General features: G+C 35.0%; 1 pseudogene; it reads right to left on the reverse strand.

Moving 5' to 3' along the window:
- Window positions 1-5,451: 5,451 nt before the first annotated feature.
- On the reverse strand, window positions 5,452-5,557 carry LOC136332523 (U2 spliceosomal RNA; annotated as a pseudogene).
- Between the last annotated feature and the right edge of the window lie 9,257 nt (window positions 5,558-14,814).

Here is a 14,814-nt window from a genome sequence, read left to right on the forward strand (position 1 = left end):
GGTGAATGATGAATGTCTGTGTGTCAGTCAAAGAAGACAATTCTGGGTCGAATGACACTCTCTCCTCTGTAGTGTATTCAATGTTTCCCTAATTGCAAAAGACATGGTTTTTTTTGACAAGTGAGATTACTTCGGTTGTGGGCTCTTCCCAAGTTTCTCATTTTAAATAAATTGATTTAATTTTTCCTCTTCTGTTCATGTGAAGATATGCTAAATTATGTTTCACAAAAAGAGCAATGATCAGATTCAATCACACCATTCATTCATACATACCAGGGCTCTCTATAATTACTTCTTATCTGAGATCATTTTAATTCGCCTTCCATTTACAAAATGAAATCATTTGTATCACTTTACCAAGATCTCAGGAAGACTATTTTTCATAATTCAATATTATTCAGTATTCATTAATTGTTTATTTTATTTGTTTGACAATATTTATATGTAATCTACTAGGTACTGTTGCTGTAGGCACATCAAACAGAAAAATCATGCTTGTTTGTAAAACACATACTAAACAGTGATTCAGGTGTTTGTGAAAAAACAATACAGCTAATTCAATGTCCAATGTAAATTTTTTGGGAATGTGTAAGCAGATTTGACCACCTTTGTACAAATATTAATAAATAATTTTATTCTGTGTTTAATTTGTAGGCCAAAATTAATAAAAAAATTATTTGTATATAAGTGTGATTTAAAAAAAATGATTTAAACTTAGTACATGTATTTCTGTAGTTACAATTTAGTAATCTGAAACTAAATCTTACTGTTATCTTTTCTGTATTTAACACAGTGCTGGGCACAGAGTAGATGCAAAATACATTTTTTTTAATGGAATGAATGGAGTGAGAATAATTGTCTTTTTTTCCTGCAAGTTATTTGGTTGTTAAATTTTATCTTTGAGCTGTTTATTTAAATGTTTGTGAATTCTCATATTGAAAATTAATTCTACTTTAATTATGTTCTCATTCCAGTTAGCAACATGTGGTACTTACAAAATCAGGTGCACTGTCATTTGTCCCATTGGATATATGCCTCATTTAGTCATTTTAATCACATGAACACCTGTGATTCCCCAAAGATTAGCTTTTGCAAAGGCATAAATGCTTTATTTGTACATGTTTAATTGTATTTTTCACATCTTGTGATATCTATCAATTTTACTGACTTTGAAATGTGGACAATTTAAGGCATATCAATATTAAAACAATGTGAAGTTAAGATAAAAGTTTGTTTTGCCTTAATGCAAACTATTTTTCCATTGTCAAATCAGTAATGCAGAAATGTAAATATTGTTCTACAAAGATTCATGAACTTGAACATACGGTAATGCCTGCATTAGGTAACTGATAAACTTTTGTTGAAAATATATACTTAACAAATTTTTAAACATTGATGTATGATTGAGAAATTGAGCTCAAGAGAGCAAGATTTAGGACTTGCTTTCCCCTACTTTGGTCAAAGCCCCAGTGAGCAGATGAGCGAATAAAAGGGGCCTTTAGATCTATTTTGGAGGTGAATGGGACCTGGATCCCATTTCCTTAGTGAAGTCTAAAGATTCAGTGGGAAGAGTGACTACCAGACAATCTGAAAGGGTAGCAGATGTGGCCAGGCACAAGGGGCTTATACCAGGTCCCTACATCCTTTGAGTTCACTAAAAGTCAAGAGAGAGTCTAGGACAGGCTCTCATGTTTCTGTAGAAATTTAGACATGGCACTGACCTAGGGAACTATCTTCAATAATAAGTTCAATAGAGGAAAGATTAGCACATGCAAATATGCCTTAGTGTGGTAGTTCTCAAAGTGTGGTCCCTCACCAGCAGAATCAGCATCAACTGGACTTTGTGAGGTCTGATCCCACTCTAAACCTACCAAACCAGAAATCTGGGTAAAGAAGTGGCAGTCTATATTCTAACAAGTTGTCCAGAGGATTTTGACACAGATTTGAGATTCAAGTTTTGGAGCCACTGGTAATGGATGTCCATAGGGGACACAGTATTACGCAAAACTATTGATCAGAATCCAAAACACTGAGACAAGTTCGGAGGTAAGGTGCCTAGGCAGAACTTAAAACATGGATGAACCTTGAGAACATTATACTGAGTGAAATAAGTAAATCAGAAAAAGCTAAGAACTGTATGATTTCACACATAGGTGGGATATAAAACTGAGACTCATGGACATAGATGAAAGTGAAGTGTTTACCAGAAGGAAGGGGTGTGGGGGAGAGGGATTTGGGGGAGAATTGGGGGAAGGGTATAGAGACAAATACAAGGTGACAGAAAAGGATTTGACTTTGGGTGATGGGTATACAACATAATCAGCACTTCAAATGCTATAGAAATGTTGACCTGAAACCTATGTACTCTATTGATCAAAGTCACCCTGTTAAATTTAATTTTCTAAATAAAATTAAAGAGAAAAATAAACTGAATTGACTGGTAAATTGCTGAATTTGAGAACATCAACCTGTGGAATATTAATTTTTCTGCATCAGGAAAAAAGGGTGGCCCTGGGTCGTTGGCTCAGTGGATAGCACATCAGCCCACATGTGGACATCCCAGGTTTGATATCTGGTCAGGGCACACATAAGGAGTGACCATCTGCTTCTCTTCTGTTCCCTCTTCCCTTCTCTCCCTCTTCTCTTCTCACAGCTAGTGGCTCGATTGGTATGAGCAACAGCCTGGCGCTGAGGGTAACTCAGTTGGTCTTAGTGTTGGCCGCATATGGGGGTTGCTGAGTAGATCCCAGTGGGGCACATGTGGGAGTTTGTCTCTCTATCTCCCCTCTTCTCACTTAAAAAGAAAGAAAAGAAAAAAGGGGAATTAGATATCTTAATAGAAAGACTTAAAATTTTACATTTCTTGCATACCTTAACGGTAACATTAGAAACCCACACACACCACGCTCAATGTCTTTATACACACACCTACACACACAAGCATTTGAATGTTGTACCACTGTCTATATAAAACCTGTAAATAGGGACTGTCTATATTCATATCTATGTTGTAAAAATGTAGTATCTATCCAGGTAATAATACCTATTTATCTTTCTTTCTTTCTTTCCTTTTTTCTTTCTTTTATCTCCGTCAGTCCTTTCTTCCTTCTTTTCTTTCTGAGTTTCCCAAGTTTCTACAAACTTTTAAAAGTTATATGTCTGTTAAGAAAATCATGAATAATCACTGATTTCTGATTCATTCTTGTGTGTATGAGTATGACTCTGTGGCTATGTAGACACGTCAATGTATGTATTTTCCTGGTTACACAAAGGCCTTCATATTTAACCATTTGCCTAGTTACTGTGGCGTACCTTCATAGTGAGAGCACAGCCACTGGTCCCTTATGGCCTCCTGCAATCACTAAATTATAGAAACTTCCCTTGCAAACTTTCATAATACAAAACTTGGAAATCATAAATTTCATAACTATTATTAAAATAGTAAAATCACATTAGAAAGAAATGTTTTTCTAGCCAAAAATAAAGACAGAAAGCTAAAAAGTAGAAAGAGAAAGCTAAAGGGAGAAAGGAGGGAAGAAGGAATAAAGGAAAGAAGAAGACCCCAAACTCAAACACCTCACAAGATAATTTGCCTCAAATTCCACCTATGGAATATTGAATTATATTTCATACATTTCCATCCCTTAAAAACCATGAGAATGAAAAAAAACCCCACAAAAACAAAACAAAACAAAAACCATGAGAATGCATTACTGACATGTCCCTTATGTATTAGCTAATATTGTTCATTGTATACTTTCTCCAAGCACAACCTCTGTGAAGCAGCATAGAGGAGTCTACACTAGAATACTTCATTTCCAAACTGTTCAGTCACTTACATTGGCACGCGGGTACACCAGCACCTCTGCCCGTGCTGTCAGAAACTTGTAGACTCTGGTGTTGGAGTACAATCAAGTGTAGTGGTGAATATGAAATCAATTTTCATAACTTCAAGTCCTAGAATTTATTTGAAACGTTGTTGAAGAAAATGGTTATAAAACTCTCATTTAATTCTGATCAGCATCATTTAAAGAAGACAGCTACACATGAATTTTAATGGATAAAAATGAAAAGGCAATTCCAAAAATTAATGCTTCTCCATTCACCCTGACAACACATGGAGAACTTGACAGGTAATCTCTTTAGGTTTTCTTGTTTTCTTGTTAGTTTCTCATTCTTGTGTCTACCCTATTACTGGCTAACCAATTAATTTTCATAGCATACTGGATTGTCATTTAATGGTTCAATGAACAGAATAGATTTTGATTTTTTTACATAATAAAATGATCCAGTAAGTAAAATAACTTTTCAAGTTAATATACTCAGAGGCTCCCAAAACAATTAAAATATTTCACATTCTCATTAATATTATAATGAAAATTGCAGTCTAAAATATTTAAACTAGCATTCTAACTCTAAAAATATGCTTTACTCCAATGACTGAATCTCCTTGATAGTGTATTCACTTTTATAAATGATATAAAATTTCACTTATACATTGTAATGATAGTTGCTAACACTGTGTTATATAATTGGTATTTGCTAAGAGAGTAGAATTTAAATGTACTCATCAAAAACAGGATAAGTATCTGAGGTGACACATGTATATATCAACTTGGGGGACTTCTCTTACAATGTACATATCAAATCATTGCATCGTACACTTTAAATATCTTACCATATTATTTGCTGATTATAACTCAATAAAGCTGTATGAAAGTTTTAAAACAATTACACAATTAACAATATTCACTTATGAGGAATACATCTATTTCTCTGTTTAAATTACATATATTTCATTTAAAGCTTAACTATTTTTCAGATTTAAAATATTTAGTAAAAACAGCCTTCTTAAAATCATAGATGTTCCACAAAGTTTCTCAAAGCCTTCCCATTAAGTATTTTGTCAGGTCATAATTATCAAACTTAGTGTTTTCAGTTTCTGCAAAATAATTTTCAAACTTTTCAGTTATCAAACTTTTCTTATTAAGTCTAGTAAGTGCTTTTTAAGCACAAAGAAAAGGTCATGATAATGATTTAAATACGTCTTATAGCTGTTGGCCAGAATAAGCCAGGTAACTAACTATATAACAGATAATTTATTGAAAATGTATTTGGAACAAATCATTTTGTCACTATATATTTTCAAATCGACTCTCACACCTTTTATTTGATTTGCACTTTTAAAAAATAGAGATAATAATTATTTTCTAAGACTCACAATAATCAGAAATACTACATGAAATATGCATCGCAGAGAATTTAGTCAGTGTTGTTTTATTTGAATGTCCAATTTTTTCCCATTCACTTCCATCTCAGTTTTGTTAACGGGCCACAGATGTCCCCAAACCCACAAGTTCAGGAAAAGGCTTCCCAGCATAGCCTGACCTGCATTTCTCTATTCTAGAAGGTGGTGAGGCTGCCATGGGGCCTGCTTCTGCTGGGGGGAGGGAGGATTCTCCCTAGATTGTGAACAGGAAGCCAGGAAACCAAGAGGTTTTTAAACTGATAAGAACAGATACTACACTTGATCTTAGCCAAAAGGCCGAGAAGCGATGAAACCAAGAGGTTTTTAAAGACTACTTATGCATGGATGAAATATGTATTGACACAATGTTTTTTTCTCTTGTAATTAATAATCTTAAATATCCTATTGTGTACTGAAAGTATAGGTACTTTGAAACTTCTATTTCTCATTATCAAATGACAAAAATAAGTTTATATGGTGGTAAATATTTAATTTTAGCTAGATTGCTTCCCTTTACAAGCAGTTGGTCTTTTTCACAAACCTATTTTACTGTTTTCTGCAGAGCATTCAACCAGTATATCCTATGTTTGTCGCTTCGCTTGTGCTGGTCCTTATGTCTGAAATTTTATGTCCTAGTTTCCATTTTTCTCTGCCTGTCTGAATCAAGCTTGTCCTCATCAGAGACACTTCCTCCTGCGGACTCTGGTCGTCTTCAGTCACAGAGATTTCCGCCTTTGATTCTGCAGACTTATTTATTACCCGCATTGTGGCCAAATCACTTCCTGTCTTGTATAAAATTACTCCTATATGCCTCAGTTCTCCACACTGGGAAGACTGATACTCTTTTCAGTTTCATAGTTTTCATCTATATTCCAGCCCACATGTTGAGTCAATTCTGAAGTTGGTGTATCAAAGTTGAATGAAATGACTGCTTTTATTTTTTGGACACATTTGGTTTTGGGATTATGATTTTTGATGATTGTTTTGTGTTTCTTTAACCATACTTGCATTTTTAGATGCCTGGGTTTATTTGTTGTTTATTAATTCCATAATGTATTATATGAACAAATATCAGATTTTGTTGTCCCACATAAGGACAATGATTCATTGGCAAAAGACAACATTTCAAATTATAATGCTTTCTACTTATGGAAAATAATTCACATTTCTGACATTGGCCAGTTAAGTTTCTTTCTCTGTCTCTCTCTTTTTTACACACACACAAATACACAGTCTTTTTAACATTCCATATTTCACGAGACTCGTTATTGTTTGAATTCTTTGCTTTAATAAAGCACTTCAGTGAGTTCTATATATAATAAATGCCACTTACTTTGATTCTACCATTTCATCTTCTTTTTTTAAATTAAGTGAGGGTGGGGATGCAGAGACAGACTTCTGCATGCTCTCCAACAAGGATCCACCTGGCAAACCCCCTACCAGGCCACGTTCAGCCCATCTGGGCAGTAATCGAGTTTTTTTAGCGTCTCAGGGGAGGCTATGGAGCCATCCTCAATTCCTGGGGCCAACTTACTTGAACTATTGGAGCCATGGCTGTGGGAGGAGAAGAGAGAGAAAGGAGAGAGAGAGAGAGAGAGAGAGAGAGAGAGAGAGAGAGAGAGAGAGAGAGAGAGAAAGAGAGAAAGAGAGGCGAAGGGGGGTGTGGAGAAGCAGATGGTCACCTTTCCTGTATGCTCTGACCGGGAATCAAACCCAGGGACCTCCACACACCAGGCCAATGCTCTACTGCTGAGCCAACCAGCCAGGGCTATTTCATCTTCATTATAACCAATTATGTTATCAAGTATGTTTTTTATTACAAAAAGAAAAGGAACTAAAATAATCACAAATTACTAACCAGCAAATATCCCTTGGCCTTCTTTTTATTTTCTTTCTAAGGAAGTAATAAGTAGATTATAGTGGTAGAAAGAGGAAAGATGTAGTAAATTATTGAATATTAAGGAGAAAATCATAAGCATTACAAAATAATACTATTTTTTATGTTACAGCTAAACATGTTGTTTAGGGACTAAGATGAATACTAAAACTCGTTCCCAAACAAAATGTTTAATAATGTTCCATCAAGTTATTTCTTTGGAACAATAAAAGTGAACTAATAAATGCAAGCAACTCTCTTTATATGGTAAAATGGAAAGATAAGAAATATAAAATTATACAATACTTTTTATTAAAGAAATTCTTTTGCTCCTAAGTTTGTGTCACAAAATATATTCAAAATATTTGTATAACTTAAGGTTACTTTTCCTTTCATATATAGGTAGGAAAGTCAGCCTCATATCTGTCTGAGTAGAGTATTTTAACTCACTTCACCTTTTTCTGATGCAACCTCTTATATACCCAGATATACCAGCTTCCTCTCAAAGCTAAGCATCATAGGGCAAGAGGTTTGGTAAAAAAGAATGCTTAGGGTTTTAGTACAGCAATAATACTTCTTTGGGGAATTGTCATTTTGAGACATTGCATGTCAAATGTCATTCCTTCATACACTGTCTTTTTGGTTTAGCCATCGGCATGTCACATCAAGGGCACACCTGTGATCGATGCTGTCTCTGTTGGATGGATCAACACAGCTCTGCTTCCTTTAACCATCCTCTAAGCACCAGTATCAGTAAAAATGTGTATTAGTTAGTAGTTGTAAATATATAAAGCATAAAATTAAATGCATTTTAAAGGTCTGGTATGATCTAAAATTAGCTAATGTCGCCACAGTGCACTGTGTTACCATCTCTGAGGAAACACTGGCCACAGTGACAGTATGGCCAGCTCCTCCCCCGCCCAGGCCCTACCAGACCACATCCCCAATGAAACTGGTCATTTGTGCTATCTCTTTTCTAGCTTCACAACTAGAGTTTCAATGCATGCCAGTCAACCCAGGAAATTACTAATGAAGCCACATACATAGCATTTTATTTATTTTTTAAACTTTTTGTATAAATAAAATGCTATTTCTCTTCTTGTCCTTCCCTTCTGACCCTTATTTATTATACCTTTGGCAAGAGGCTTCCCATCAACTGACTTTCTTTTTCTGGGACAGACACTTCTCTGATGTTCAGAAACATATTTTATTCGGTGATATCCTTTCCCTCCAATTGCTAAGCTTTCTTGCCCGTTGCACTGACACTCCGAGAGAGTCCACTGCCTGAGAAAAGACCTGTGGTGGCGCAGTGGATAAAGCGTCGACCTGGAAATGCTGAGGTTGCCAGTTCGAAATCCTGGGCTTGCCTGCTCAAGGCACATATGGGAGTTGATGCTTCCAGCTCCTCCCCCCATTCTCTCTCTCTGTCTCTCCTCTCTCTGTCTCTCCCTCTCCTCTCTAAAATGAATAAATAAAAAAAAATTTAAAAAGAAAGAAAGAAAAAAAAAAGAAAAGAAAAGAAAAGCTCAGGTTATTCAGAAAAGACCAGGCAGCTCTTCCTGCTTCACACAATCTGCAAAGTTCAGGCTTCCTCACTGACTACTTGGATCATCCTGCTTTGCTTAAAAACATGTAACATTTTCATATACATAATACCAACATTTTAATTTCATTGAACAAGGGTTTATAGTTTTTATTCTGCTTCATTGTTCAACAATTTCAGACTGAAATTATATATTTTTTAATTTTTATATAAGAGCTTTATTAATATATAATTCACATAACCTAAAATTCACACAAAGTGTACAATCCAGTGTTTTTGAGTATATTCACAGAGTAGTGCAGCATCAACACAATCAATTTAGAATGTTTTCATCACCCCAAAAAGAAACTTCATGCCCAATCAGTCACTGCCCGTTCTTCTCAAAGTACCTGCTTGAGGCAACACCAAATCTACTTTCTCTATATATAGATTTGCTATTCTGGACATTTCATATAAATAAAATAATATATGTGGTCTTTGTGACTAGCTTCTTGGTATGTCTTAAAGGGTAATTCGTGTTTATCATGTATCAATACTTTATTTTTCTGGTTGAATAATGTTCTGCTGTTGAATATACTACATTTTATTTATTCATTTATCAATTGATAGACATTTGGGATACTTTTATATTTTAGAATAATGAGTAACATGCACACACATTTTTGCACAAGCTTTCATGTGGACCTATGTTTTTATTTCCCTTAGATATATATCTAGGAGAATTACTAGGTCATATGGTAACTACTTTAAATCTTAAGAGTTTATTTCTGGAGTTTTTGTTCTATTCCATTTATCTTTAGGTCTATATTTATGCCAGAACCACACTGTCTTGACTACTGTAGCTCTATAGTAAGTATTAAAACCAAGAAGTAAGAGTTGAACTTCTTGAAGTATGAGATCAATTCAGTACAACTTTGATTTTATTTTTAAAAATTATTTTAGTTGATATGAATCCCTGATATTTTCATATGAATTTTAGGGTTAGCTTGCTGACTTCTTCAAAGAAGCAATGTGTTTTTAACAGGAGTTGTATTGAGTCTCTATAGCAATTTGGGTAGTATTGCCATTTTAATATAGTAAGCTTTTTGATTCTTGAACATGGGATGTCTTCTCATTTGTATAATTTTTAAATTTTTTTCACAATATGTTGTAGTTTTCAGGCATAAATTTTGTAATATTTTTGTTAAATTTATTTTAAGTATTTTATTCTTTTTAATAAATTGTAAGTGGAATTGTTTTCTAAATTTCATTTTAAATTATTTATTGCAAATGCATAAAACATAACTGACTTTTGCATTTTATGTTGTTTCCTACAACACTGCTGAACTTCTGTCTTAGTTCTAATTTTTTTCTGTTGGGTCCCTTAGGATTATTTATATACAAGATCATGTCATCGGCAAATAGATGTTGTTTTATTTCTTTTTTTTCAGTAGGAAATAATGTGGTTAATTGGCACAAAGAAAACTTCTGTGGATTTATTTTAATGTTAAAACTCTAATAACAATAATTTAAATAGCTACTTATTAAAAAAATTTTTCAGTTTGCACAATACAGAATTTTTACAAACTTAAAAGTCTTATGGACTTCTTTTGTGAACTCTTGCAATAATTTTTTTGAGGCAGATGGAAAACAAATACTTTTATTACAGGTGCTCAGACTATTCACTGTGCTGAATTATACTGAGAAGTGTCTGTTACATTTCTTAGTCTACTCTACGCATGTACTCATGTGCCCTGATCTGATGTCAGCATGGAACTGAGTTGGTACCCATCTCCTGTGAACCCGGTGACTGCATTTTCCACAGTCTTTCAGAACATCTGCCAGTGCTACCCAAACAAATCCTGGTGTAATTAGGCAGTTCTAATGTAAATGTTTAATAGAGACATGGGAATCTTGTCTGATTACTTTGCTGCTACAGAGAAATAGGACCTAATTCAACAGTAAGCCTGTAATTAGCAAATAGAGTGTTTTTTGCTAGGGTAAACTAAATCCCATACATTTTGACAATAACTTGTGCTCAGAAATTAAATTTAAATAACCTAGATAATCATGGCCCTAATTTGAACACACTGACTTTATCAATCTCATTTAAGTAGCTTTGAAAAGCTAGATTCAAAATTACTGTTTTTAGTAGGTTTTACTAGTTGTTATTTTATGTGTTTACTATTAGTAACATAGAAATCTTCTTTCTACTCCTTTTATCATCCATAATTTTATTTTCTTTTTTTTTTTTCAGTGTTGGCAGAGTACGTGTCTGTGTATTAGAAAGTTTATGGGTTTTATATCTCGCATTGAAACAACACAGGTGCAAATGGTACAAATATTCTTAATATACATCTTAGTTTGTCTTCCTCTATTATGAGCAAAAGACACCTAGTGACTCCATCTCTTATATTTCAATAGGGAGAGTATTTTGGGCCAGTATGAATTTTCAGTGTTTTAAGAAGCTTCGTCCTGGCTGTTGTTTATCAAGTTTCTGTTGGTAACCAGGTCTGATTGCCCTTATATTTGATGCCGCAGATTAGGATCTCAATTGAGGTTGCCAATTTGTTCTGTAGTTATTGGTAGTGACAAGGTCTTGGGTACGGCCCTGAGTGTGAGTGGCTGAGAGCAAGGAGGGATTCATTGTGGAAATGATATTAAGCAACTAAGAGGCCAGAGTGTGGGAAGGATTAGCTACTTGTACTGAAATTGCCAAGAATTAGAGCAAGAAAATGTCTCTTGTTTCATAAAAGCAATGATAGGTGCTAGGATCTAGAATCAATAAAAATGAATAAAAATAAGGGAAAAAACAGTTATAAAAAGATATTTGATGTGTGAAATTCAGAGCTTGGGGGGGTCTTGAGAAGGAAGGAAAGAATAGTTTGAAAATAGCAAGAAAGAGCAAATCAACCATTTGCCCCAGTTTTCAGCATGACAAAATAAAAAACACAGCTACCATTTGAGAAGGTTAAGAGGAAGTGTGGTCTCAAGTGTGAGTCAGGTATAGTCACACCAAGAACATAAAAGGAGCATTTAGAGAAGAGGCAACGAATGCTGGGAGATTTACTGTTATTAGTCTCAACATCAAACCAACTCATGATCCTTGTGCGTAAGAAGGAAGTGCTCTTGGAGCATGAGTGCTTCTGTTGCACCCTCATGGATGAACCTGAGTCTTTGGAGAAACCTGGTATTTTACCAACTGAGTAGCTCAACTTTTTCTTTTGATGATGAAGGTCTGCATTGGCATGACCATGGTCTGAATGCTGTGGTCCATTCCAGATAGTGTGACACTATTCAGTCCCTCCTCAGTCTTTCAGAATATGGGAAGTCCTTTCATTCTTCAATGGTCTATACCTCAAATACATTAATTTAATGTATATGAAATCTAAAAATTATTCAAAGCCAATTGTCTTCACTTTACAAGTGAGAAAAGTGAGACCAAAAATGATTAAATACCTCTAATAACACTTTGTGAAAAGTTAATGGACAAATTTGAATTATAACTTAGAAATCTTTGAAGATTCCTCTGTTGGCTTCAAAATCATTATGACTTTCATCATTTAAAAAAATATTTTTAGGTAAAAAGATATATAGATTATTTAAATAATGAACTAAAAATTTTGAAGTGATGGTATTTTGATAATGGTAATATAGAATGTATATTTCAAGCATTTTCCCCAAAATCTTAATGCTATTATTGTATGAACAGTATTAACACATGGACAAGACAATATTTTGGGGGAACTAAAAGCTGAATAAAGAGTATAAAATTCTCTCTTCCAATCTCCCTGTCAGTAGAAACACATTAGTGAATCAGCACTCCTGCACTGGGGACCACATCCTTTTAGAAAGGAGGTTTTGAACTTCCTTTATGAAGGACATTTTCTCAGGATGACATTGAGCACTAATGTAAAGACCTTGGCTGCTATGTTATCATACACCTGAGGCATAAGGTGATTACTTTGTCAGAGTTCACCATTTGTTGTGGTTTCCTTGTTGCAGAAACTGCATAGTTTCTGTGATAGGATACATCGATTAAAAGACTATATTTTCTACTGGTCTTTCTGGCTTTTGTTTTTTCCTCTTTGCTGACAGAATTCAAACATAGAGGGCAAACCAAGTACAGTTTAGAAAAGAATAAAAGAATTATGAATTACATAGAATTATTTATGTATATTACATTAATGAACTGTGGTTTTGAGTTTTTTCTGTAATGAAACAAAAGATACTGTTTAATTTGAATATTAATCCCAAGTAGACAACTTTTGAGATAGAATAGTGTGCAAATTCAATCCAATATAACTTCATAGATGATTAAAGCATGAATATACTAGGTTCTAATATATATTATGTCCCCTGGATCTTATAAGTAATTTTAATCAGTTAAAAGTCAAGATATTAATACAAAATAAATAAAATCATTAGGTTATTACATGTTGAACCTTAAGTACTAAAATATAACTTTTCTATATTATTAATTTTCTGTAAAAAATTTGTTTCTACAAAAGCAGCTTTTTGAAACTATCATGCTATTCTGAATCAGTTGTTGATAGCTTTATGTTATCACTGATTAATGAGGGATAATAAAAGTTTCCCTTTCTCTGTTCTACTTCTTCTACCTTTACATTTCCAATTTTCTATAAATTTAAGAGGAGAAAAAAAGATAAATTAGAAATAAACAACTTATGTGTGAACTGCTAATAGTTTGTCTGAATTCTCAACACATGTTGTAATCTGTAATGATATCCATGTTAACATTTCAAATATTAATAGAATCAATATTTTATTTCAATGTCATTCAGATTTTTTAAAATTCTTGTTTCAAAAGGAAGTGTAGTGTGACATATCAAACCTTTTTTTTTTTGTATTTTTCTGAAGTTGGAAACAGGGGAGGCAGTCAGACAGACTCCCGCATGCGCCCGACTGGGATCCACCCAGCATGCCCACCTGGGGGCGATGCTCTGCCCATCTGGGGCATTGCTCTGTTGCAACCAGAGCCATTCTAGTGCCTGGGGCAGAGGCCATAGAGCCATCCTCAGCTCCAGGGCCAACTTTGCTCCAATGGAACCTTGGCTGCTGGAGGGGAAGAGAGAGACAGAGAGGAAGGAGAGGGGGAGGGCTGGAGAAGCAGATGGGCGCTTCTCCTGTGTGCCCTGACCAGGAATCGAACCCAGGACTCCTGCAGGCCAGGCCGATGCTCTACCACTGAGCCAACCGGCCAGGGCCCAAACCTTTTTTTAACAGCTAAGAAAAACATTGTTTGCCCCGTGGAAATCTACATCATTCAGATATTAAGTTTCTTGGTCTAAGAGGTCAACATATGTTCGGTAACATCATGGTAGTTAGACAAAAGAAGGCACCAGGAAGTCCCTGACTCTGTGTGTGTGTGTGTGTGTGTGTGTGTGTGTGTGTGTGTGTGTGTGTGACAGAGACAGAGAAAGGAACAGATAGGGACAGACAGGCAGAAGGAGAGAGAGATAAGAAGCATCAATTCTTCATTGCAGCACCCTAGTTGTTCAATAATTATTACTTTCTCATATGTGCCTTAACAGGGGGGCTGTAGCAGAGTGAGTGACCCCTTGCTCAAGCCAGCGACCATGGGCTCTAGCCAGTAATCTTTGGGTTCAATCCAGCAACCATGGGATCATATCTATAATCCCACACTCAAACCAGCCACCCTGTGCTCAAGCTGGTGAACCCACACTCAAGCTGGATGAGCTTATGTTCAAACCAGGGAACTTGAGGTTTCGAACCTGGGTCCTCTGCATCCCAGTCTGATGCTCTACCCACTGCGTCACCACCTGGTCAGGTAGTTTCTGACTCTTAAAAGACAAGAGTAACACAGGGTCATCACACTGAAAATTAAGGTACATAACTGAATCAGAAATTCCTAAAGTCATCTGATCTATCATGGATGAAAGAAAAATCTTAGTAGCTAAACCAATCTAAATTTCAGGAGAATGAGATTCCAGATCTACTATACAAATTGGTCTTACTCGTGTCTTATAGAAATATTTACTATCACAATCTCCTGCTGAGGAACTGGTCAGGTTTCTCCAAATAATTAGACATTCAGCTTATGCAGGGTTTTCTTCATATGACTGACATTAACATTATTTAATTATAATACAGGCTGTATTTTCTTTCTAAATTTCAGGCAGTTTT

Source organism: Saccopteryx bilineata, chromosome 3 (genome assembly GCF_036850765.1).
Source record: "Saccopteryx bilineata isolate mSacBil1 chromosome 3, mSacBil1_pri_phased_curated, whole genome shotgun sequence".
Taxonomy (NCBI): Eukaryota; Metazoa; Chordata; class Mammalia; order Chiroptera; family Emballonuridae; genus Saccopteryx; species Saccopteryx bilineata.